The sequence below is a fragment of the Eriocheir sinensis genome, chromosome 9 (assembly GCF_024679095.1).
Source record: "Eriocheir sinensis breed Jianghai 21 chromosome 9, ASM2467909v1, whole genome shotgun sequence".
Lineage (NCBI taxonomy): Eukaryota > Metazoa > Arthropoda > Malacostraca > Decapoda > Varunidae > Eriocheir > Eriocheir sinensis.
Genome location: NC_066517.1, coordinates 19,462,893 through 19,485,597, shown reverse-complemented (window position 1 = coordinate 19,485,597; position 22,705 = coordinate 19,462,893). Strand labels below are relative to the sequence as shown.

At 38.2% G+C, this 22,705-nt stretch overlaps 1 protein-coding gene and 1 long non-coding RNA gene across 2 annotated transcripts in view; one reads left to right on the top strand and one right to left on the bottom strand.

Moving 5' to 3' along the window:
* The window catches only part of LOC126996094 (DNA mismatch repair protein Msh3-like), a 250,738-nt gene that overhangs the window by 164,715 nt on the left and 63,318 nt on the right, over positions 1 to 22,705 (top strand). The window contains exon 4 of the mRNA XM_050856215.1: positions 21,308 to 21,350. The gene's annotated coding sequence lies outside the window, so the exon portion shown is untranslated. The remainder of the gene's footprint in view (positions 1 to 21,307; positions 21,351 to 22,705) is intronic.
* Positions 1 to 22,705, bottom strand: part of LOC126996099 (uncharacterized) — a 95,331-nt gene that overhangs the window by 55,837 nt on the left and 16,789 nt on the right. The gene's annotated exons all lie outside the window — the stretch shown is intronic.

Here is a 22,705-nt window from a genome sequence, read left to right as displayed (position 1 = left end):
TATAATATTTTCTCCTGCTAGAATGTATACAAAGAAAGGATTATTATTGTTTTTTTCCTACACATAAAACAACATTGTATTTTCGCCTGCTAGAATGTGTACAAAAAATGGGTTATCTATGTTTTTGTACACACGAAACAACATAATATTTTCGCCTGCTAGAATGTATACAAAAAAGGATTATGTTTTTCTCTTCACACGAAACAACATAATATTCATACTGTTCCCAAAACACAACATCCCATCAACCTTTTACTTTCAAGCGTTCCGTGTGAAAGGCAGACCGATATTACCGTCTATATAAATGTGCATAAAATTGGACGGCCTAAAAAATAACAGCATCAATACACCTTTTTAACACACGGCGCCTCGCAACACAACACAGCATCCAACACTAATCTCAAAACTCCTTAATAGCATTCCTTTACACTCCAGCGGCTCGTGGGGCAGAAAAGCTGATTCTGTCGTCTATACGCATAAAAAAAAGGGGGAAGGAGGAACTAAAAGACCATTATGAATATATATACAACGATTAGGCTGTCGGGCGGAACACAGAGAACGAGGCCTTTCAAGCGGGGTCAAAGGGAAGACTCGGATAAAGTTGCCGCTCTCCATCAGACCTCTCATTTGCCCCGCGGGAGTGAAAGAGGAGCAAAGGGAGGAAGATATACAGGCGGAGAGGAGATGAAGGAAGAGATAGAGGGCCAGGAGAAGAAAAAAGCGGTGATTGAGGAGGTGAGGAGGAGTAAGAAGAGGAGGAGAAGGAGCTAGCGAGAACATGTGACAGAGGAGAGAAATGTAGCACTGGTAAGCAGAAAGAAATGAAGGAGGAAAAGAAGAATGGCTGTGAGGAATTGATGCAGGAGGAGGAGGAGGTGGTGATGGTAGTGGTCGTTAATAAACATGAAATAAGAGACAAATGAAGAAGCAAAAAGAACTTACAAGAGAACAAGGAGGAGGAGGAGAAAAAAATGAAGAAAGAAAAGACAGAGAAAGATGGACACTAAACCGGAGGACCACAAAAAGAATGTAAAGAATATGTGAAAGAAGAGTAAAATGAAGAGCTAATATAATAATGAAGAGAACGAGGAGGAGGAAAAGGAGAAAAAGAAAATGAAGAAGGAAAAATGACAGAGGGACAGACAATAATACTAGAGCATCTAAAAAAGAAAATGTCAGAATATGTGAAAGAAGAGGAAAATAAACAGCTAAAAAAGGAATGATAGGAGAACAAGGAAGTAGAGACAAAGGGAAATACAGAAAATAAAGAAAGGAAAGAAAAGGAGGAAAATAGAAAAAAAATGAGCATAAAAAAATAATGTCAGAATATGTGAAAGAAGAGGAAAATAAAGAGGTAGAAAAGTAATGATAAGAGAACGAGAAGGAGGAGGGAAAGGAGAAATGGAAAATGCAGAAGAAAGGAAAGACAAGGAGCGAAAGAGAAAAAAAAGAGCCTCAAAAAAATAATGTCAATATCTGAAAGAGGAAAATAAAGAGGTAGAAAAGTAATGATAAGAGAACGAGAAGGAGGAGGAAAAGGAGAAATAGAAAATGCAGAAGAAAGGAAAGACAAGGAGGGATAGACAATAAAACCGAACAACAAAAAGAGGAAAATGTCAGAATATGAGAAACAAGAGAAAAGGGAAGAGCTAGAGGAGGAATAATAGGAAAACGAAGAGGAGATGGAAAAAAGAGAAAATGGAGGAGAAAGGAAAGAAGGAGTTATGGACATTAAAACCGAGCATCAAAAAGAAAAAAAAATGTCAGAATATGAGAAACAAGAGGAAAAGGAAGAGCTAGAGAAGGAATAATAGGAGAACGAAGAGGAGATGGAAAAAAGGGAAAATAGAGAAGAAAGGAAAGAAGTAGTGATGGACATTAAAACCGAGCATCAAAAAAGATAAAATATTGGAAAACGCGATAAAAGGAAAAGGAAAAGCCAGAAAAGGAATGATAGCAGAACAAAGAGGAGGAGAAAGGGAAAATGGAGAATGGAGGAACGACAAAGAGGAATGGACAATAATACTGGGGCTTCCAACAAAAAGAAAATGAAGAGGAGTCGAAAGTCCTCTCAGAATTGGTGTGGAAATTGCTTCAGGGAGTAAAGCTTTTTTTTTTTTTTCAGTTACGATGCAGATTTCTTAATATAGAGATTCACTTTTCCTTGATCATTTTACATCCTGTTCTGTTGCGCATTTGCACTTCCTCTATTTATTTTTGTTCTTGTTCTTGTTGTTGTTTTTCTACTACTACTACTACTACTATTATATTTATTGTTGTCGTTGTTGCTGTTGTTATTATCATTATTATTATAGTTATTTAGTTTTGTTATTTAGGTCACAGTTAATCTGAGAAAGACTGAGAGAGAGAGAGAGAGAGAGAGAGAGAGAGAGAGAGAGAGAGAGAGAGAGAGAGAGAGAGAGAGAGAGAGAGAGAGAGAGAGCGCACAATAACATCTCAGGTCACTGGCTTCCAAACGCTCACACACACACACACACACACACACACACACACAAACACACACACACACACACGCACACACCTGGGGCTCAGGACATCATATACACACAACGTTTTTACTCCCACGTCTTAGGCTTAACGCTTCCCTCCGCTTCTCCGAGCAAAGGAAAAAAACAAAGAAAAAAAACAACAAAGACATCTTGCCGCGTAAATAAATAAGATGGAGAAATAATTGTACAAACTTACTAACAACGCCAAAGGGAGAGTTTTCTACACACACACACACACACACACACACACACACACACACACACACACACACACACACACACACACACACCGGCGTTTTAATGAAGGATGTTCTCGCCGCCCCGCGTTAATTAAACCGATGAAGATGTTACTTTATCTGAAGCGTAAAAGTTGTGGTAATTTATGAACAGACCGCCGACTGCTAGGGACAAGGCGTTGCTATTGGCTGTGTTCGTCTGTTAGTCTGTTTGTTGTTGTTTTTCCATATATGTTTTTGTTTGTAATTGTCCGTCTCTTTTTTGTATATGTTTTCTCTCTGCAATTTGGTTTGTCTCATTTTTTTATATTTTTTTTCTATAGTTGTATCTGTCTCTTTTTTATATTAGTTTTCTCTTTATTGTTGTGTCTGTTTTTATCTCTTTTTATTTTGTTTGTTTTTCTCTCCGTAGTTGTGTCTCTCTCTGTCTGTCTTTTTCTCATATTTGAATTTAATTATCTGTGTCTGTTTTCCTAAATTCTGGACGGACAAGAGCAAGGTTTTAGTGTGTGTCTGGGTATCTCTCTCTCTCTCTCTCTCTACTATCTATCTATCTATCAGTTTGTGTGTGTTTGTTCTGATATATTACAAACGCACCATCTCTGTAAATGTATGTCTCTTTATCTCTCTTATCCTCTGTCTGTCTGTCGTTCTGTGTCTTTGTTTAGCCGTTTGTTTGTCGATCTGTCTGTTTCTTCATCTGTTAGTTTCTTCTATTTATTTCTCTTTCTATATTCAGGGTCGTTTTAGTGTTACGATTTGTCTATATATTTTTGTTTGTTAACGTTTTGCTGAATTATTTTTGTTTCATTATTTCCTTTTAAACATGACACGTATTCTCTGTCTGTCCTCCTCTCCCCCTCTCTACTTGCATATCCTAGTCTTTGTTTATCCGTCTGCCTTCCCTTCCCTTCCTTTCCCTCCCCTTCCCCTTCTTTTTTTTATTTACCTTCTATTCCTTATCTTCTTTTCTCTCTTCTATTTTCTTATCTACTTTTATGTTCTACTCCCTTGCTTCGCTTCTCTCTTATCTTATCTTCTATATCGTTTTGTATTCCCCAATCTTTTCATTTATTTATTTTTTGTCTTTTTTTTTAGTCTTCCCCCTCCTCTAATGCCTGTCTCCCTGTTTGTCTGTGTGTCTGTATTTCCTTCATGTGTGTTGTCATATCTGATTCATATATAATTCAGATTCATTCAGGTATATTTTCTTTAAGCATTTCCTTTTTAATCATGAATAACGTATCTTCCATTTTTCTCCTTGCACAAGTCCGTATGTTGTAAATCTGTCACAGAGAGAATAAAGTAATCTGGAAACCTCGGCGCGCGTGTCCGGGGAGACTAAAACAAATATATTTTTCTTTATTAAGTTACCTCTCTCTTTATTTAACTAGCCAATCAGTTAATTCGCTTCCTGTTCCACCGATACACGAGTGAGGGCATTGTAATTCCATGTATGTTCAGTGATTTCTATTGATATGATTGATATGATTTGAGTTCCTGTTTCCGATGTTTGTGATTGCAATTATTGAGGGCATTTTAATTCCATGTATGTTCAGTGATTTCTATTGATATGGTTTGAGTTCCTGCTGTTTATGATTGTAATTATTAAGGGCATTTTAATTCCATGTATGTTCAGTGATTTCTATTTATATGGGTTGACTTCCTATTTTTGTGGCATTTTAATTCCATGTGTGTTCCTCCGCTTCCATGAGCAAAGAAAATAGGAAAACAAACAAAACAAAAGATATATCGGTACTTAAACAAATAAAATGTAGAAATAATTGTTAAAACTTGCAAACAGCGCCAAAGGGAGACATTTTCTACACACACACACACACACACACACACACACACACACACACACACACACACCGCCGTCATTTCTACTTATATGGTTTAAAATACTTTTTTTCTTTTCTCTTCAAAAGTATTTAGGCTGTTAATTTAATATATGTTCAGTGATTTCTATTTAGATGATTTAGTTGCTGCTTCTGTCATTTAGTATTTAATTATGGAGGGCACTTTAATTCCTCGTATATATATTCAGGGATTTATATTTATGTGATTTGAAATGCTGCTTTTTTTTCATTCATCTTCGAAATTATTTAAGACTTTCAGTTTAATATATGTTCAGTGATTTCTATTTTTACGATTTAGTCCCTGTTTCTGTCATTTAGGATTGAGATAATAGAGGGCATTTTAATTAAGTATATCCTCAGTGATTTCTATTCCTAAGATTTCAATTACTGTGTCTCATTTCTCTTCGTAATTGTTGAGTTGTTCTGGAATTTATCATCTTTATTTTTCCTTTGTGTGTGAATGAATTACTCGTTTGTTTGCTTATCCATTGATTCTGTCTGATATGTTGTTAATCTTTTACTTGTTTACTTAATTCCTCTACGTTCCTCCTTCATTATGTCTTTATTCTTCTGTTCATACTTTCTTTTATTTTTTCATACGTTTAACCTTTTAGTTGCAAGTTTGTTTTTTCTCATTGCTTCTTTCCCCTATACATTTCTTTTCCTCTATGCAAGTTTTCATATCATATTCATTTCTTCCTTCATTTATAGATTTCTTCCTCGCTGTGCACGCCTTCATTTCTCATTCATTCATTCTTTCATTTATACACATTTTTCTTCTCTATTTTTCATTCATCCTTTCTTTCTTTTATACCCTTTATCCCTTTTTCCCTGTCTGTGTAAGTCCTCATTTCTTATTCATTCATTCACTTTTTTATTCATGTCGCTATTTCCTTACGGTGTCATATCCTTCTCCGTCTAGTAATTCCCTTATTCATCCTTTCCTTCCTTCAGTCCTTCATCTCTTAATTTCCCTACACTCAAGAGCTCTCCTTCACCGCTTCAGTTGTCGTGGTGATGAATAATGGAAGAGAGAGCTAGAGAGAGAGAGAGAGAGAGAGAGAGAGAGAGAGAGAGAGAGAGAGAGAGAGAGAGAGAGAGGGAGAGTAGAGGAGAAGAAAGGAAAAGAGAGTAGAGAAAAGGAGAGGAAAAGAGAGAAAAGATAAGGAGAAGAAATGAGAGAGGAGAGAAAGTAAAGAAAAAGGAGAGAAGAAGGAAAATATACCGAGAAAACGAGGAGAGAGAGAGAGGGAGAGGGAGAGGAGAGGAGAGGAAAAGAGAGTATAGAAGAGGAGAGGAAAAGAGAGGAAATGTAAGGAAAGGAAAAGAGAGAGGAGAGAGAGTAAAGAAAAAGAAGAGAAGAAAGAAAACCTTGATGAAGAGCACACATACTGAGAAAACGAGGAGAGAGAGAGAGAGAGAGAGAGAGAGAGAGAGAGAGAGAGAGGAGAGGAGAGGAGAGGAGAGGAGAGGAGAGGAGAGAGAAAAAAGCAAACGAAAAATAACATGATAAAGAATACACAGACTTAGGAAACGAGAAAAGAAAGACAGACAGACAGACAGAAACAAAGAAAGAGAGAGGGAAGAAGAAAAAAAGGGAAAAAAACAGCTAAAAGAAGACGGTGGGAGTCGTTCTGAGGAAATAAAAGGAAGCTGGGTGGATCAGGGGAGGAGCTGGGGAAATAAAACAGTCAGGGGGAGCAGCCTAGCCCCGGGGGAGACGACAACCACACGGGGGACAGGGGGAGGGAGGGAGCTGGAAGGTTATATGAAGGTGGTCTTAGCAGGGGAGAGGAGGCATAGTGAGGTGAAAGAGAGAGAGAGAGAGAGAGAGAGAGAGAGAGAGAGAGAGAGAGAGAGAGAGAGAGAGAGAGAGAGAGAGAGAGAGAGAGAGAGAGAGAGAGAGAGAGAGAGAGAGAGAGAGAGAGAGAGAGAGAGAGAGAGAGAGAGAGAGAGAGAGAGAGAGAGAGAGTGTGTTTCTGTGTGTGTGTCTGTGTCTGTGTGTATGTGTGTGTGTGTGTGGGTGGGTGTGTTCGCGTGTGTGAGAGAGAGAAAAATATGACCAAGCATTGTTAAGATGAAAACGTAAAAAGGAAAAGATGATAAATGATGAGAATATGCAGATGTTAAGGAAGGATGTAAAGGTTCCATTTTTTTTTTAAAGAATAAGGAAGAAGAAAGAGAAGAGAATATTATAAAACGCATAAAAGAAGGCGAGAGACGAAAGAAAGGAGAGAATGGGGTAAAATGCGAAAAGTTTTAAGGAGAGTGAAGTAGAATAGATAAAACATTAGGAAAAAAAATTAAGAAAGACGAGAATGTATAGTTAATATATACGAATGAGAATCAGGGAAAGGAAGGAAGGAAAATAGGGAACGGAAAATAGACGATAGAATAGCTGCTTAAAAAAAAGAGGAAGAATAAAACAAAAAAGGATGAATAAGTATGTAACAGAAAGTGAAGAAAAGGGAGAAAGAAGAGAAGAAGTAAAGAAAGAAATATGAAGAAATAAATAACATTGTCGAGGAAAATAAATGAAAGTAAGAAAAGAAAAAGAAAAAAAATGAATATATGAAGAAGTTAGACAAATATATAATTAAAAGGAAAGGAGAAAAAAGAAAAGAAGAAGAGATTGGAATGGAATAAATTAGAGGAGGAAAGAATGACTAAGAAAAAAAGGGAGAAAAATCGATATGCAAATAGGAATGGATATGATTAAAATTAAGAAGAATTATAATAGAGGATTAACGAAAGGAAATAGGAAGGGTGATTAAAAAAAGAAGGAAGAAGGATACGAAGGAATAATTAATACATACATAATCTAGGAAGGAAGGAACGAACGAGGGAAAAGAGAAAATAAACGAGGAGAAAGAAGGAACAGGGAGATAGATGTAAAATAGAAAACACTAAAAGGGAAAACTGAAGAAAAGAGTTAAACAAATAGACATAAGGAATAGAAAACAAAGAAGGAAGAAAAGAAGCGAGAAAGGGGAGAAGAAAAAAGAGAAGGAAGGAAGGAAGGAAATAATAAAGGTATAGAGAAATGACAGAAAGAGAGAAGAGATACGTCGGATTAGGAAGCATATAACAAAGAAAAACAGGGAAGAAGGGAAGGGGAGGAAAAGCGAAGGATATGCAAGATTAAGAACCACAGAGCCAAGACTGAAGAAAGGAAGGAAGGAGGGAAGGAAGGAAGAAAGGAAGGTAGGAAGGAAGGAAGGAATGAAGGAAGGAAGGAAGGAAGAAGAGGAGTGAAATGACGAATAAAAGGAAGGATAGGAAGGAATAAGATGCATAAAATAAGAAGAAAGGAATGGAGAGAGAGAGAGAGAGAGAGAGAGAGAGAGAGAGAGAGAGAGAGAGAGAGAGAGAGAGAGAGAGAGAGAGAGAGAGAGAGATGGAGTGAGAATCTTTTGCGTCCTTACTTTCCCACGAACACAGATTTATTTTCACATCAGAATTGAATCCCATTAAGATGAAGCAAGAGAAAGAGGAGAAGAAGCAAGAAGAAAGAGGAGGAGGAGGAGGAGGAGGAGAAAATGACAAATAAGATGCGATGTACCACTTGATCTCTCTCTCTCTCTCTCTCGTCATAAATGTCACAGAAATGTAAATTACCTTGACCAAAAAACACATAAAAGAATGTAATAACCATAAAACGAATATATGAACAGAATTATGGAAGTATATAATAATTTTTTTGTCCACATACTTCCATACTTTTCCTTTCCTCTTAAGAGCCTTTCAATGTATGTAATTAAGATGTCAGAGTTACCCATATAAATATTAAAGCATGGCCTCTTGTGTCGCATGAAAGAAAACGGGTAGAGGGATGTATAGGGACCAGGTCGAGAGAGAGGGAGAGAGAGAGAGAGAGAGAGAGAGAGAGAGAGAGAGAGAGAGAGAGAGAGAGAAAGGAAGAGCATGTCCGGAAGATTAATGTTAAGAAGGAGGAAAGAAAAAGGAGAGGAGGAGGAGGGGAAGGGAAGGAAGAGGAGGAAGGAAGGAAGAAAAGAAGGAAGGGAAGAGAGGATAAGGTTTTCAATATGACCGACTTAAGGCAAGAGGTATGAGGGAGGAAGAATGGAGAGAGAGAGAGAGAGAGAGAGAGAGAGAGAGAGAGAGAGAGAGAGAGAGAGAGAGAGAGAGAGTTATCAAGAAAATACACACACAGAATCTTGTCCGTTGAATATATTTCCAACTACAAATCTTTGCCACAAGCCATTTTGATGAATATTAAATTTGTGTGTGTGTGTGTGTGTGTGTGTGTGTGTGTGTGTGTGTGTGGAAGAGGAAGATGAAAAAAAATAGGGAAGAGGTCAAGCACAGAGAGAGAGAGAGAGAAGAAAAGTTTGAATTTTATTGCTGATTCCACCCGAGGCAGGATTTGAGAGGTGCGCGGCAAAAGAGATTTCGGTGCCATTCACGACTCGGCGCTGACCTTACTTCAATTCCTGCGCCTCCTGACCTCCCCTCTTCGGCCCCTCCCTCTCTTCCTCCTCCTCCTCCTTCTCCTTCTTCGTCTCCCTTCAATTCCTTCTCCTGCTGACTTCCCCTGTTCGGCCCCTCCTCCTCCGTCTCCTCTTCCTCCTCCCTTTTTTTCTCTCTCTCTCTCTCTCTCCTTGACTTTTTATCCCTCCTTTCTCCCACTTGTCTCAATTTGGTTTTCCGTTTCCATTTTGCTTTCTCCTCTTCCTCCCCCTTTTCTCTCCTCTTCTCCATTTCCTCTTCATTTTCCCTCCATTTCTGTTTTCATTTTTCTCCTCGTCTTCAGTCCCTCCTTCATCTTTTCCCTCCTTTTATACCCACTTCTCTATCTTTTCTCTCTTTCTCTTTCTCCACTTCAGCCGTTTCTCTTTTTATTTCCCTCACTTACTCCCTCTATTACTCTCCTTTCTCTCTGTCCTGTGTTCCTCCCCTCCTCCTAGTCCTCCTTATCCTCCTCCTCCTCCTCCTCTTCCTCTTCCTCCTCTTCCTCCTCCTTTATCTCCTGTCTTCACTTCTCCATTCCTTCCAACGTCATCTGCCTTGTCCCTTGCATTCATTTCCTCCTCCTTCTCCATGTTGGCACCTCCTCCTCCTCCTCCTCCTCCTCCTCTTCTGACTTGTCCCTCATTCCTCCGGCTTCTTCCTGCCTCCTTCTCCGCATTTGTCGTCTCTCTCTCTCTCTCTCTCTCGCTCTCTTGACCTTCACTAACAGCTCGGGATCCAATTAGTCACAGAGACGAGGTGGAGAAGTCGGGCAGATTCATAAGGTTGTTTTGAGGCGAATCACAGACAGTTTTTGAAGCATGTTTTTTTTTTATCTTTCTCTTTTTTCTTCCCTAAATCCTCTTACGTCACTGATTTCTCCTTTGCCAACTTGTTTTATCTTTCTCTTCTCCTTCTTTATTTTATTCGTCATTCGTTTTTCTCTTCTTTTTTTCTTTATCTAACCTTCTTTGATTTTTTTTTAATTCAAGACAGTTTTTAAGGCATTTTTTTTCTCCTCTTACGTCACTGATTTCTCCTTTGCTGACTTGTTTTATCATTCTCTTCTCTTTCTTTATTCGTCATTCGTTTTTCTCTTCTTGTTTTTCCTTTATCTTAACAATCTTACTTCTTTGATTTTTTCCTTTTCCATCTTCTCTTTCTCTTATTTTTTTTCCTTTGTTCCTTCCTGCTTCTCCTTCCTTTGGTTCTTCATGTTGTCTTATTTTTCAGCCTTTTCTCTTTTCCCTCTTTTTTAACTTATTTTCTCTTTCTCCTATCACTCTTTCTTCTCTTATTCTTCCTTCTCTTTCTTTTTGTTCTTGATATTTTCTTTGTTATCCTCCTTTTTTCCTCCTCTTCCTCATTTTCTAACATCTTTTCTCTTTCTCCTATTCCTCTTGCTTCTCTAAATCCTCCTCTTTTTTTCCTTCATGTTCTCCTAATTTTAAGTCTTTTTTTCCTCTTCTTCCTCATTTTCCAACTTCTTTTCTCTATCTCTTGTCCTTCTTTTTTCTCTTATACCTCCTTCTCTTTCTCTTTTGTTCTTCGTAGTCATTTAATTTTCGCCTTTTTTCTTTCTCTATCTTCTTCGTATTCATTTTCGCTTTCTTCTTTTTACCTTCTCCTCTTTGTCTTCTTTCTCTTCTTTTTTTCTTCATTTCCGTGCTTTCTTCGTTCCGTTCCTTCTCCTTCTTTGCATAAATCTCTTTCTGCTCTTCTCGTTTCAATTCTTTCTCGTCTCGTTTTTTTATCTCGTTTCTTTTGCATACTCTTCTTTTTTTCCGCTTTTCCTCCTCCTCCTCCTCCATCTCCTCCTCCTCCTCCTCCTCCTCATCATCATCATCATCATCATCTTTTTTTCTGCTCCACATTTTTTGCTCTTTCTCCTCAATCTGCTTCTTCTTTTCTTCTCTATTTTCCTCCTCTCCTCCTCCTCCTCCTCCTCCTCCTCTTCTCATTCTCGTTCTCTTTTTTGCTCTTTTTCCTGATTCTGCTTCTTCTTTTCTTCTCTGTTTTCCTCCTCCTCCTCCTTTTCCTCTCCTCCTCTTCTCATTCTCGTCCTCATTTTTCGCTCTTTCTCCTCAATCTGCTTCTTCTTTTCTTCTCTGTTTTCCTCCTCCTTCTCCTCCTCCTCCTCCTCCTCCTCCTCCTCTTCCTCCTCCTCCTCCTCCTCCTCCTCCTCCTCCTCAGTATCACACTATTCCCCACTCTGAAGTTCGCCCGAGTGAATTCAGGCAACAAAAAAGGAATAGAAGTGAGACTGCATGTATTTTTTTTTTCTATTGTGGGTGAATGAAGAAAAGTGTAAAAGAAAGTGGAGATGGGCATGATATCGTTAGACTTGCATGTAAATTTGATCTTGCGAGGGGAGAATGAAAAAGGCAGAAGTGGGAACGGGTATCAAGTCGTATTGTGAGACTGCATGTATTTTTTTCTATTGCGGGTGAATGAAGAAAAGTATAAAAGGAAGTGGAGATGGGCACGGTACTGTTGGACTTACATGTAAATTTGATCTTGCGAGGGGAGAATGAAAAAGGCAGAAGTGGGAACGGGTATCATATCGTATTGTGAGACTGCATGTATTTTTTTCTATTGCGGGTGAATGATGAAAAATTGTAAAAGAAAGTGGAGATGGGCGTGATATCGTTAGACTTGCATGTAAATTTGATCTTGCGAGGGGAGAATGAAAAAGGCAGAAGTGGGAACGGGTATCATATCGTATTGTGAGACTGCATGTATTTTTTTTCTATTGTGGGTGAATGAAGAAAAGTGTAAAAGAAAGTGGAGATGGGCATGATATCATTAGACTTACATGTAAATTTGATCTTGCGTAGGGAGAATGAAAAAGGCAGAAGTGGGAACGGGTATCATATCGTATTGTGAGACTGCATGCATTTTTTTCTATTGTGGGTGAATGAAGAAAAGTGTAAAAGAAAGTGGAGATGGGCATGATATCGTTAGACTTGCATGTAAATTTGATCTTGCGAGGGAGAATGAAAAAGGTAGCGGTGGAAATGAAAGTCAGTGGCCGTTGAGTGAAAATGAAAAGGAATTAGAAACGGGTGTCATATCATATTGTAAGACAGCATTTAGTTCTTTTTCTATTGTGAGTGAATAAGGGAATAAATATAGAAGGAAGTGGAGATGGGCATGATATCGTTGGACTTGCCTGTGAATTAGATATTGTGAGGGAAAAATGTAAAGGGAGTTGAAGAAAAAGAAGAAAGTGCAAACGGGTCTCATATCATACTGTGGGTGAATAAAGAAAAATGTAGAAGGAATAGGAGATCGGCATGATATCGTTGGACTTGCCTGTGAATTAGATATTGTGAGGGAAAAATGTAAAGGGAGTTGAAGAAAAAGAAGAAAGTGCAAACGGGTCTCATATCATACTGTAAGGCTGCATGTATCGTTTTCTATTGTGGGTGAATGAAGAAAAAAGTAGAAGGAATTGGAGATGGGCATGATATCGTTGGAATTGTCTGTGAGCTGGATATTGTGAGGTAAAAATGTAAAAGGCAGAATTGGAATTGAAGAAAGTCGATGGGAGTTGAAGAAAAAGAAGGAAGTGAAAACGGGTCTCATATCATACTGTAAGGCTGCATGTATTTTTTTCTGCTGTGGGTGAATGAAGAGAATGTAGAAGGAAGTGGAGATGGGCATGATATCGTCGGACTTGCCTGTGAGTTTAAGATTTTGAGGGAAAAATGAAAAATAGTAAGTGGAAATGGGCAAATCATATCCCGGAAGAAAGTGGGAATGTCCAAATCATATCATATTGTCGACCTGCGTGTGGATTTAGTATTGTGAAGGGAAAAATAAAAAATAAAACATAAGGAAGAAGAAAATGTGCGTAATATCGTATCGTAAGCATGCACGTGAATTTTTCTATTGTGGGTAAAAGAAAATGCAGAAAGAAGTGGAGACGGGCGTGATATCGTTGGCCTTGCGTGTGAACTTGATATTTTGAAGGGAAAAAATAAAAAAGAGAAGGAAGTGGAAATGGGCAAATCATATCATGGAAGGAAGAAGGAAATGAGCAAATCGTTATATGGAAGAGAGTGGAAGTAAGCAAGTCATATATTGTCGAACTGCATGTGAAGTCTGTGTTGTGAACGGAAACATGAAAAATAAAACACATTAAACAAAACCAGAAAAAAAAACATGATGATTGTTTTATAGAAGGTAAACTGAGTAGCACATTCAAGTGTTCTTCAATATTGAATAACAAGTTGAAGAGAAGGGAAAAACGTTTAATGTTAAAGTGAAAATAGATACTATGAACAAAAAGAAAAACTTGACTTAAAAATATTCGTTGTAGGGAATTGAATAAAATTAAAATAAAATAGAAATAATAGTAATGATAATATTGATAATGTTTATGATAAGTCTAACAGTAATACTGATAATAATAAAACATGAAGCAAGAGAGAGAGAGAGAGAGAGAGAGAGAGAGAGAGAGAGAGAGAGAGAGAGAGAGAGAGAGAGAGAGAGAGAGAGAGAGAGAGAGAGAGAGAGAGAGAGAGAGAGAGAGAGAGAGAGAGAATAAAATATAGTCCTAATGAATGCTTGGGCCTCAAAGGAATGCTGGAATGTCAGGAGTATTACAATATCTTTTTTTTTTTAGGTTAATACACACGGCGATTAACCTGCTTCGCGCGTTTCAAATGGGCTGTTTCACCTTTTTTTCTTCTTTTTCTTTTATGCTTCAAAGAGGAAACGAAATTCACATGGAACCACTTAACTTTTATTATACTCTTTAACTTTTAATTTTCTTTCCTCTTTTTATTATTTTTCTTTTTACTTCTTTTATGCGGTTATTGTTTTATCTTCTTTTTTTTTTGTGTCATCCTTTTTTTCTGTTCTTGTTATTGTTATTATTCTTTTATCATTTGTCTGTTGCTCATTATTTTATTAGTTATTGTTTTCCTCTTTTTTTCTGTTTAATCTGTTTGTTTTCTGTTTTTTGTTGCTATTATTTTTTTCATCATTTTTGTGGCTCATTATCACGTAAAGCCTTTTTATTTTTATTTTTTTCTCCATTTTTCCGTTGCGCATCACTTTTTTTCGCCGATGAGAGAGAGAGAGAGAGAGAGAGAGAGAGAGAGAGAGAGAGAGAGAGAGAGAGAGAGAGAGAGAGAGAGAGAGAAAATTTCCTGCTCTGAAACCAAATTAACTCTGAATATACTATGTTTTTACCTTGTCTATAGAGCACTTAACCGTAAAGCCATTCTCTCTCTCTCTCTCTCTCTCTCTCTCTCTCTCTCCTCCTTTATATTCCACCCCATCTCACAACAGTATTTTCTCCAATCTCTGAATCCTTAAGGACCTCATCTGCAAAAATATAGACGACGAAATCTCCTTTGTTTGGCTTCTCAGATAATAACCTCGCGGGCCTGGATCCTCTGCTCTCTGCTTTATAGGGTTTCGGGTCCCATATCGGTGCTTTCCCGCGAGCCGAGTACATACAAAAGACGCCTGGGTCCCTTTATTGTCTCGTTATAGGCGTATGGGAAGGAAGTTAACCAGGGAGAGAAAAAAGGTAAGGGAGTACAATGTCAAGTAGAGTCAGGTCGTGTGGGGAGACGTTTGAATTAAGGAGGATTTAGTATGAGGGTGAGGAGGATCAAGGAGGGTTTTAGTATGCGTTTAGGATTTGAACTTAATATAAAGGGATTTCTAGTTATTTTGTTTTTTAAGGAAAGGAAGCAGCTCAAGGGCAAAAGCAAATGAAAAAAAAACAGACCGTTGGCGCTGCTCCTGAACATAGTGTACAGTAGGAAGTGTCTGAATAGGCCAAAGGATCAAAATGTAAAATAGAAGAGTACATTTTCTAGTAGACACAATTCGTATTTTGAGAAACTGTGAATAAAGATGGATTTACTATGCATTGAGGGTCTGATCTTATTGTAAAGGGGTTTTGTATAAGGAGCTGAAGATGGGAAAGCGTATATGTAAGTTAGTTTTGCGGGGAGACAGAATCAAAATGATCAAAATGAGGAAATAAGTTTAAAGAAAGCTGAACATGAAAAAATACATATATGGAACTAACGGTACGAGACATATTTGCAGAGTATAATGCAGGAAGTTCCACTGTCAGAATGAAGCCATCTCACAATACTAACCAAGGAAAACCAAAAATAACAAGATAAAAAGGAATTCGTCTCATAATAAGAAAAATGAAAAATCCGTTTCGTATTAATAAAAAAGTCAGTCATCTCGTACCTCAGAAATTATTCGTCTTACAGTTAAAAAAAATATTCTAGTTGTTAAACGAACAGAATGAAGCCATCTCACAATACTAACCAAGGAAGCAAACAAAAAATAACAAGATAAAAAGGAATTCGTCTCATAATTATAAAAAAAAAATCCGTTTCGTACTAATAAAAAAGTCACTCATCTCGTATCTCAAAAATTGTTCGTCATATAGTTAAATATAATATTCGTGTTGTTAAAAGAGAATATTCGTGTCGTCGTTGAGTTCGTGATTGCCGATGTAAAAGATCAAAGAATTCGTAAATTAAAAAAAAAATCCGTTTCGTACTAATAAAAACATCAGTCATCTCGTATCTCAAAAATTATTCGTCTTATAGCTAAAAAAATATTCGTGTTGTTGAAAGAGAATATTCGTGTCGTCGTTGAGTTCATGATCGCCGATGTAAAAAGATCAAAGAATTCGTAAATTAAAAAAAAAAATCCGTTTCGTACTAATAAAAAATCAGTCATCTCGTATCTCAAAAATTATTCGTCTTATAGCTAAAAAAAATATTCGTGTTGTTGAAAGAGAATATTCGTCTCGTCGTTGAGTTCGTGATTGCCGATGTAAAAGATCAATGAATTCGTATTAAGCGATCCAGACAGCCTCACTTAACCTCCTGCTTTGTAATTGGCTGTTCACCTTCCCGGGGCTGCAACAGGTGAGGAAAATGCAAATAATATGTCTGACTGTGTTGCCGAGAGAGAGAGAGAGAGAGAGAGAGAGAGAGAGAGAGAGAGAGAGAGAGAGAGAGAGAGAGAGAGAGAGAGAGAGAGAGAATGTGTTTATGTATGTATTTATCTGACATATCGGTATTAGTATGATACGTTATACAGAAAAGAAGAGAGAGAGAGAGAGAGAGAGAGAGAGAGAGAGAGAGAGAGAGAGAGAGAGAGAGAGAGAGAGAGAGAGAGAGAGAGAGAGAGAGAGAGAGAGAGTAAAAAAATGAAAGAAAGATAGAACAGATTGGAAGAGAGAAAGAAAGAGGAAGGAAGAAAAAAAAAGAGATGTGCATAATTACTTAGCGGACCATGATGAACTACTGTGTGCTATTACAAGATGTTATTTGATGTTATGTGATTTGATATGTACATGATGTTACTTGGTATGAAATTTTGTGACGGTAGTTAATGTTATGTGACAGTGTGTGATATGATGCGTCTTATTTTCTCATGTTATGTTATGTTATTTATATTTGGGGATATTGTGCGGTGTCATGTGATTTGTTGTGAAAGTATGTGATGTTATGTGATAGTATGTGTTATGTTGCATGTTATATTCTGTTATTTTACGTTATTTACTGCCATTGGGGGATGTTATGTTGTGTTATGAGCTTTGTTGTGAGAGTATGTGATAGTATGTGTTATGTAGCATGTTTTATTCAGTTATTTAGTGTTATTGTGGGATATTTTGTAGTATTATGAGCTTTGTTGTGAGAGCATGTGGTGTTCTGTGATAGCATGTGTTATCTGGCGTGTATCAGCATGGCGTGGCACAGCATGGCAGAGTGCAGCCCAGCATGACGTGTTAGTGTGTTCGTGTGTGCGTTTCCCTTTGATCATTCATGCACAGTCGATGTTTTAATCACGCGAGTTGACTTTTACTTTGATCTTCGCGTCAGTGGAAGTTATCTTGTTACGGTGAACTCTTCTTTTTATCCATCTATCTCTATCTTTCTATCTATCTTTCTATCTGATCAAAATATTCGTGTAGTCAAAAGAGAGTATTCGTCTCGTATTCTCAATATTATTCTATCTCTTTATATGTCTATCTCTATCTCTATCAGTCTGTTTATCTATCTATCTGTCTCTCGTCCTCGTCATCAGCCTGATATGCACACAACACCTGAGTGGGCAGATTAGCTAGGCGGTCCATCGAATTATATAACCAAACGCCCCAAACACCTTCATTAACACTATCAATACAGCTTAACCCCTTTTTTCCCCCATCACGACACAACTATTATCATTTCATCAATTCGCGACCGTCCCCAGCGCCGGAGAATTATAATGTAAACACCCGGACCGTCCCGCGTATTGGACTAACCCTCTCGACCTCCTGTTTCATTAATCCTTGCCATTAACTCGACAGCCTCGCGCACCGTCCCGATCCCTGGATTGGCCCCACGCCCTGGCCCGAGAGAGAGAGAGAGAGAGAGAGAGAGAGAGAGAGAGAGAGAGAGAGAGAGAGAGAGAGAGAGAGAGGGGGGGGGACGAAAGAGGTAGGAAAAACTAAAGGAATAGAGAAAGAAGGAAGAATACAGGCAAAGAAAGGTAAGAAAAAGGAGAGAGAGAGAGAGAGAGAGAGAGAGAGAGAGAGAGAGAGAGAGAGAGAGAGAGAGAGAGAGAGAGAGAGAGAGAGAGAGACGCAGCAGCAGCCGTGCGTTCCTCCGAGTCCCGGGGCGGAGATGAACCATTTTAATCCCTCGTGCAGAGTGAAAATAAACCTGGATTTTGAGTTTTGTAATGAGAAGGATTTCCATTTATAGGTCACGAGTGGAGCTAGAGAGAGAGAGAGAGAGAGAGAGAGAGAGAGAGAGAGAGAGAGAGAGAGAGAGAGAGAGAGAGAGAGAGAGAGTCCTGATAAAGCGGAGAAAAGAAACGAGAGAGAAAAAAATAGAGTCCAGATAAACATGAAAAAAATGTGATGAAAGGAAAAATTGTTTGCCGAGACGAATGGAGAGAGAGAGAGAGAGAGAGAGAGAGAGAGAGAGAGAGAGAGAGAGAGAGAGAGAGAGAGAGAGAGAGAGAGAGAGAGAGAGAGAGAGAGAGAGAGAGAGAGAGAGAGAGCATTGGGGCAGATAAACATGAGAAATGGATGCAGGAGGAAAAATTTAAGGATGAAAAATACAGAGAGAGAGAGAGAGAGAGAGAGAGAGAGAGAGAGAGAGAGAGAGAGAGAGAGAGAGAGAGAGAGAGAGAGAGAGAGAGAGAGAGAGAGAGAGAGCAGATAAACATGAGAAATGGACGTAGGAGGGAAAGTTTTAGGATGAAAAATAAGGAGAGAAAAAGAGAAAGAGAAATGAGCAATGAATGAAGACGAAATATTAGTAAAGGCGAGCAGAGAGAGAGAGAGAGAGAGAGAGAGAGAGAGAGAGAGAGAGAGAGAGAGAGAGATGCATAATAATAAACAGATAATCCTGGGCAGGCAATTTAGACCGTGAAGTATCTGGGGATGTGCAGCCAACTTGGTCTCTTTCCTGAAATTAATACCCAGCAAATAGCGAGAGTTTGTAATCCGCTAATCAGATTACGTCTTGATTGCGCCGAGGTTGCCGATTGGTGGACACGCACCGCCATCTGGACTACACACACACACGTACATACACACACACACACACACACACACGTACATACACACACACACACACGTACGTACACACATACCCACAAACATACATACAGAGATACATTCATATACACATACACACACTGCTTCTATGGTATTTCATAATGTATAGTGTCGCATATATACATACCATACATACATACATATACACATTCACAGTGATTTTGGTGTACTTAATAATTCATAGTCGCTTTCAGTCACCCCTTCTTTCCTCTATTTTTTTCTTTGTCATTCTCTTAATCTCTCTCTCTCTATCTATCTATCTATCTATCTATATTTTATTCTCCCTTACAAACATTTTTTTACTTTCATCCATTTCTCGTGTTTGTTTTGTCTCTATCTATCTATCTATCTATCTATATTTTATTCTCCCTTACAAACATTTTTTTCCTTTCATCCATTTCTCGTGTTTGTTTGTGTTCCTCTCTCGTTCGTGTCTCTCTCTTTCTATCTGTCTATCTATTTATATTTTATTCTCCCTTACAAACATTTTTTTTCCTTTCATCCATTTCTCGTGTTTATTTGTGTTCCTCTCTGTTTCTCTGTCTGCCTATATTTCTATCATTCTATCTAGCTATCTTTCCGTTTATTTATTTCGTCCTCGTCATCAGCCTGATATGCACAAAAGTCCTGAGTGGGCAGATAAGCGGGACGGTCCATCGAAATATATAACCAACCGCACCAAATCTTCGAATCGGGACGCAAAACAATAGATCTGATCACGGGAACGAGGGAGGACGAGAGCTGCTGCCGGTGGGGAAGAGGGGGCGAGGGATAACAACAACAACAACAACAACAACAACAACAACAACAACAACAACAACATGCGTGCGAAGCGTAAATGATTTCAGTGCAGCAATCAAGAGAAGCCGCAAAATATCCGATCAGTACGGGAACAACGGCAGTAACAACAATAATAATAACAACAGCATTAACAACAACAACAATACTAGCCCCTCCACCACCAAAAACAACAATAACAAAAACAATAGTAACGCCACCATTAACAACAACAGCAAGAAAAATACCAAAGACAGAAACATTACCTCTATAACCACCACCACCATCATCAACAACAACAACAACAACAACAACAACAACAACATTTACAATAACAACATTACCCCTGCCACCATCAATAACAAAAACCCAAATAATCATCATCATTATCATCATTTATTATCACTACATTCATCATTTTTTTGCTTTATCAATAGTCATCAAATCCAGTGTAAAGGCATTGATTTGAAACGCGTTGATTTTTTTTTTTTTTAATATCAAAATAAAAAGAAACAAAGCAAAAATTCATAATACTAACATCACCCCTCCCCCCCCCCATCTCTGTAATACCCTTTTCCAACAGTAATATGATTGAGAAGTCTTTTTTTACTCATAACAAAATCACTCTCATGAAACACTGCTTATGCTAACCCCATCACCATCACCATCACCACCACTAACAACAACAACAAAACCACCCCCATTTTCATATGCTCTACGCTCGTCAGGCACATCAGAGTAAAAGGAATAGGAAGAAAATACACTGACATATTAACAAGAAAGCCTCGACCTGGAAACAAAACACCGAATCACTACCATCACCATTTTCCTCTGTCTGCACGAATTTGAAAGCCAGGCAACATGGCAGAATCAGTGATGCGATTTTCAGGAAACGAAGAATCTGTATACTGTCACCAGCATCATCGCAACTACCACATTCACCATTTCCCCTTTACAATAGCCATTAAAATCAAACTCGAATGCATAAAAAAATACAGAAAGGCAGACTGATGCATAGATAGATATGGAGAGATTGATAGTTCGATAGATAGACAGTCACCATTTCCCCTTAACAATAGCCATTAAAATCAAACTCGAATGCAAAAAAATAGACAGAAAGGCAGATGATTGCATAGATAGATATAGAGAGATTGATAGTTCGAGAGATAGACAGATGGAGAAAGATAGATAAATGCATAGATATATATGGATGGATAGACAGAGATAGACAGATAGATAGACTGATAAGTAAATAGGTTAATAGCTTGATATACATGGATAGATTGATAGATTGATTGATAAATGGATAGTAGATAGATAGATAGATGGAGAAAGATAGATAGATGCAAAGATATAGATGGATGGATAGACATAGGTAGACAGATAGATAGATTGAAAAGTAGATAGGTTGATAGCTTGATATACATGGATGGATAGATAGATTGATTGATAAATGGATAGGTTGATAGATAGGCAGATGGAGACATAGATAGACAGATAGATAGATTAATTGATAAGTAGATAGGTTGATAGCTTGATATACATGGATAGATAGATAGGTTGATTGATAAATGGATAGATTGATAGATAGACAGATGGAGAGAGAGTACACAGACAGACAAACGGATAGAGAGATAGAGATAGATAGACAGACAAATAGACAAATAGACAGATAAAAATATGAGTTTACATGTTGAAATTTCCAGCCTCGCAATACATCGAAACATTTTATCATATTCGGCGTGCGGGGTGATAAAAGCGAGTCTTGTTCATTTTGCTGTCACCCCACCCAGAACGAGGGAGAGAGGAATGGATTATACAAACTCTTTTTTCCCTTCCCAGAAACGCCGCGGCCGGGGATTGGCGTCGCTGGCTTGATAGTGAGGTAAGACTCCATATTTGTCGAGGTAGATAAGTACATTTTTTGTGCTCTAGCAATTAGCGAGGGGAAAATAATTGCTCGAAAGGCGAATGTAAGTAGATACAGCGACGTGCCACTGAGATTTCCCTACCAAAGGCCCAGTGAGAGAGAGAGAGAGAGAGAGAGAGAGAGAGAGAGAGAGAGAGAGAGAGAGAGAGAGAGAGAGAGAGAGAGAGAGAGAGAGAGAGAGAGAGAGAGAGAGACTTGAACCTGTTATTTCCTTTTCCTACTTTATTTCTATCCTTCGTTTCCTTTCTCTTCTCTTCTCTTTTCTTCTCAGTCTGATATTTTCTCTCGTTTTTCCTTTTCTGGTTTGTTTTTCATCCATATTTTTGCGTTCATTTCAATCTGTGTGTGTGTGTGTGTGTGTGTGTGTGTGTGTGTGTGTGTGTGTGTGTGTGTGTGTGTGTGTGTGTGTGTGTGTGTGTGTGTGTGTGTGAGAGAGAGAGAGAGAGAGAGAGAGAGAGAGAGAGAGAGAGAGAGAGAGAGAGAGAGAGAGAGAGAGAGAGAGAGAGAGAGAGAGAGCAAAAGCAGTGGCATGGATAGTTGCATTTAGACAGCGTGGCACAGGAGCGTCCCTCACAGTACCGCCGTGTCCTGCATTCTCTCTCACCCACGCGCTGAGAAAAGTGACAAAGGAAAGCAAACACAGTCATTAACCCAGAACAATGAGGAACAACGAGCGTAAAAGAGACAATTTTCTGACTCGGGGGAAAGAAAACGCAGCAGGGTGGTTTAATTTACGTTTAATTAGCAAAAATTGAGTAGAGGGGTTAATTACCACGGGAAGAGAAAGTGAATTGTAAGAAAATACAGAAAAAAAACGGAATGTATTATTAGACAGGGAAAAGTCTAATCATAAAACGTAGAGCTGTTAACAAAGACAAGAATGTTAATAGCGAAGAGAGAGAGAGAGAGAGAGAGAGAGAGAGAGAGAGAGAGCGCAGATAAACATGAGAAATGGACGTAGGAGTGAAAATTTTAGGATGAAAAATAAGGAGAGAAAAAGAGAGAAAAAAATTACCGAAGCTAACCGTTTAATTGGCAAAGAAAAATGTAATTATCAAGTTTAAAGGTGTTGTTGCAAAGGTAAAACTGTTATTACCAAATGATAGGTCTAATTAGTAAAGGTAAGGGATGGATCAGCGAAGTTAAATCTTTAATCATCAAGGATACAGGGGTTATTAGCAAAGGTGAATCATTAATTAGCAAAGGTGCAGTAAACAGGTGTAAATAACGAAAATGAAAGTGTTATTGCGTGATAGGTAAAGGTGTGATTAGCAGAAGGAAAGGCTGTGTGTGCGTGTGTGTGTGTGTGT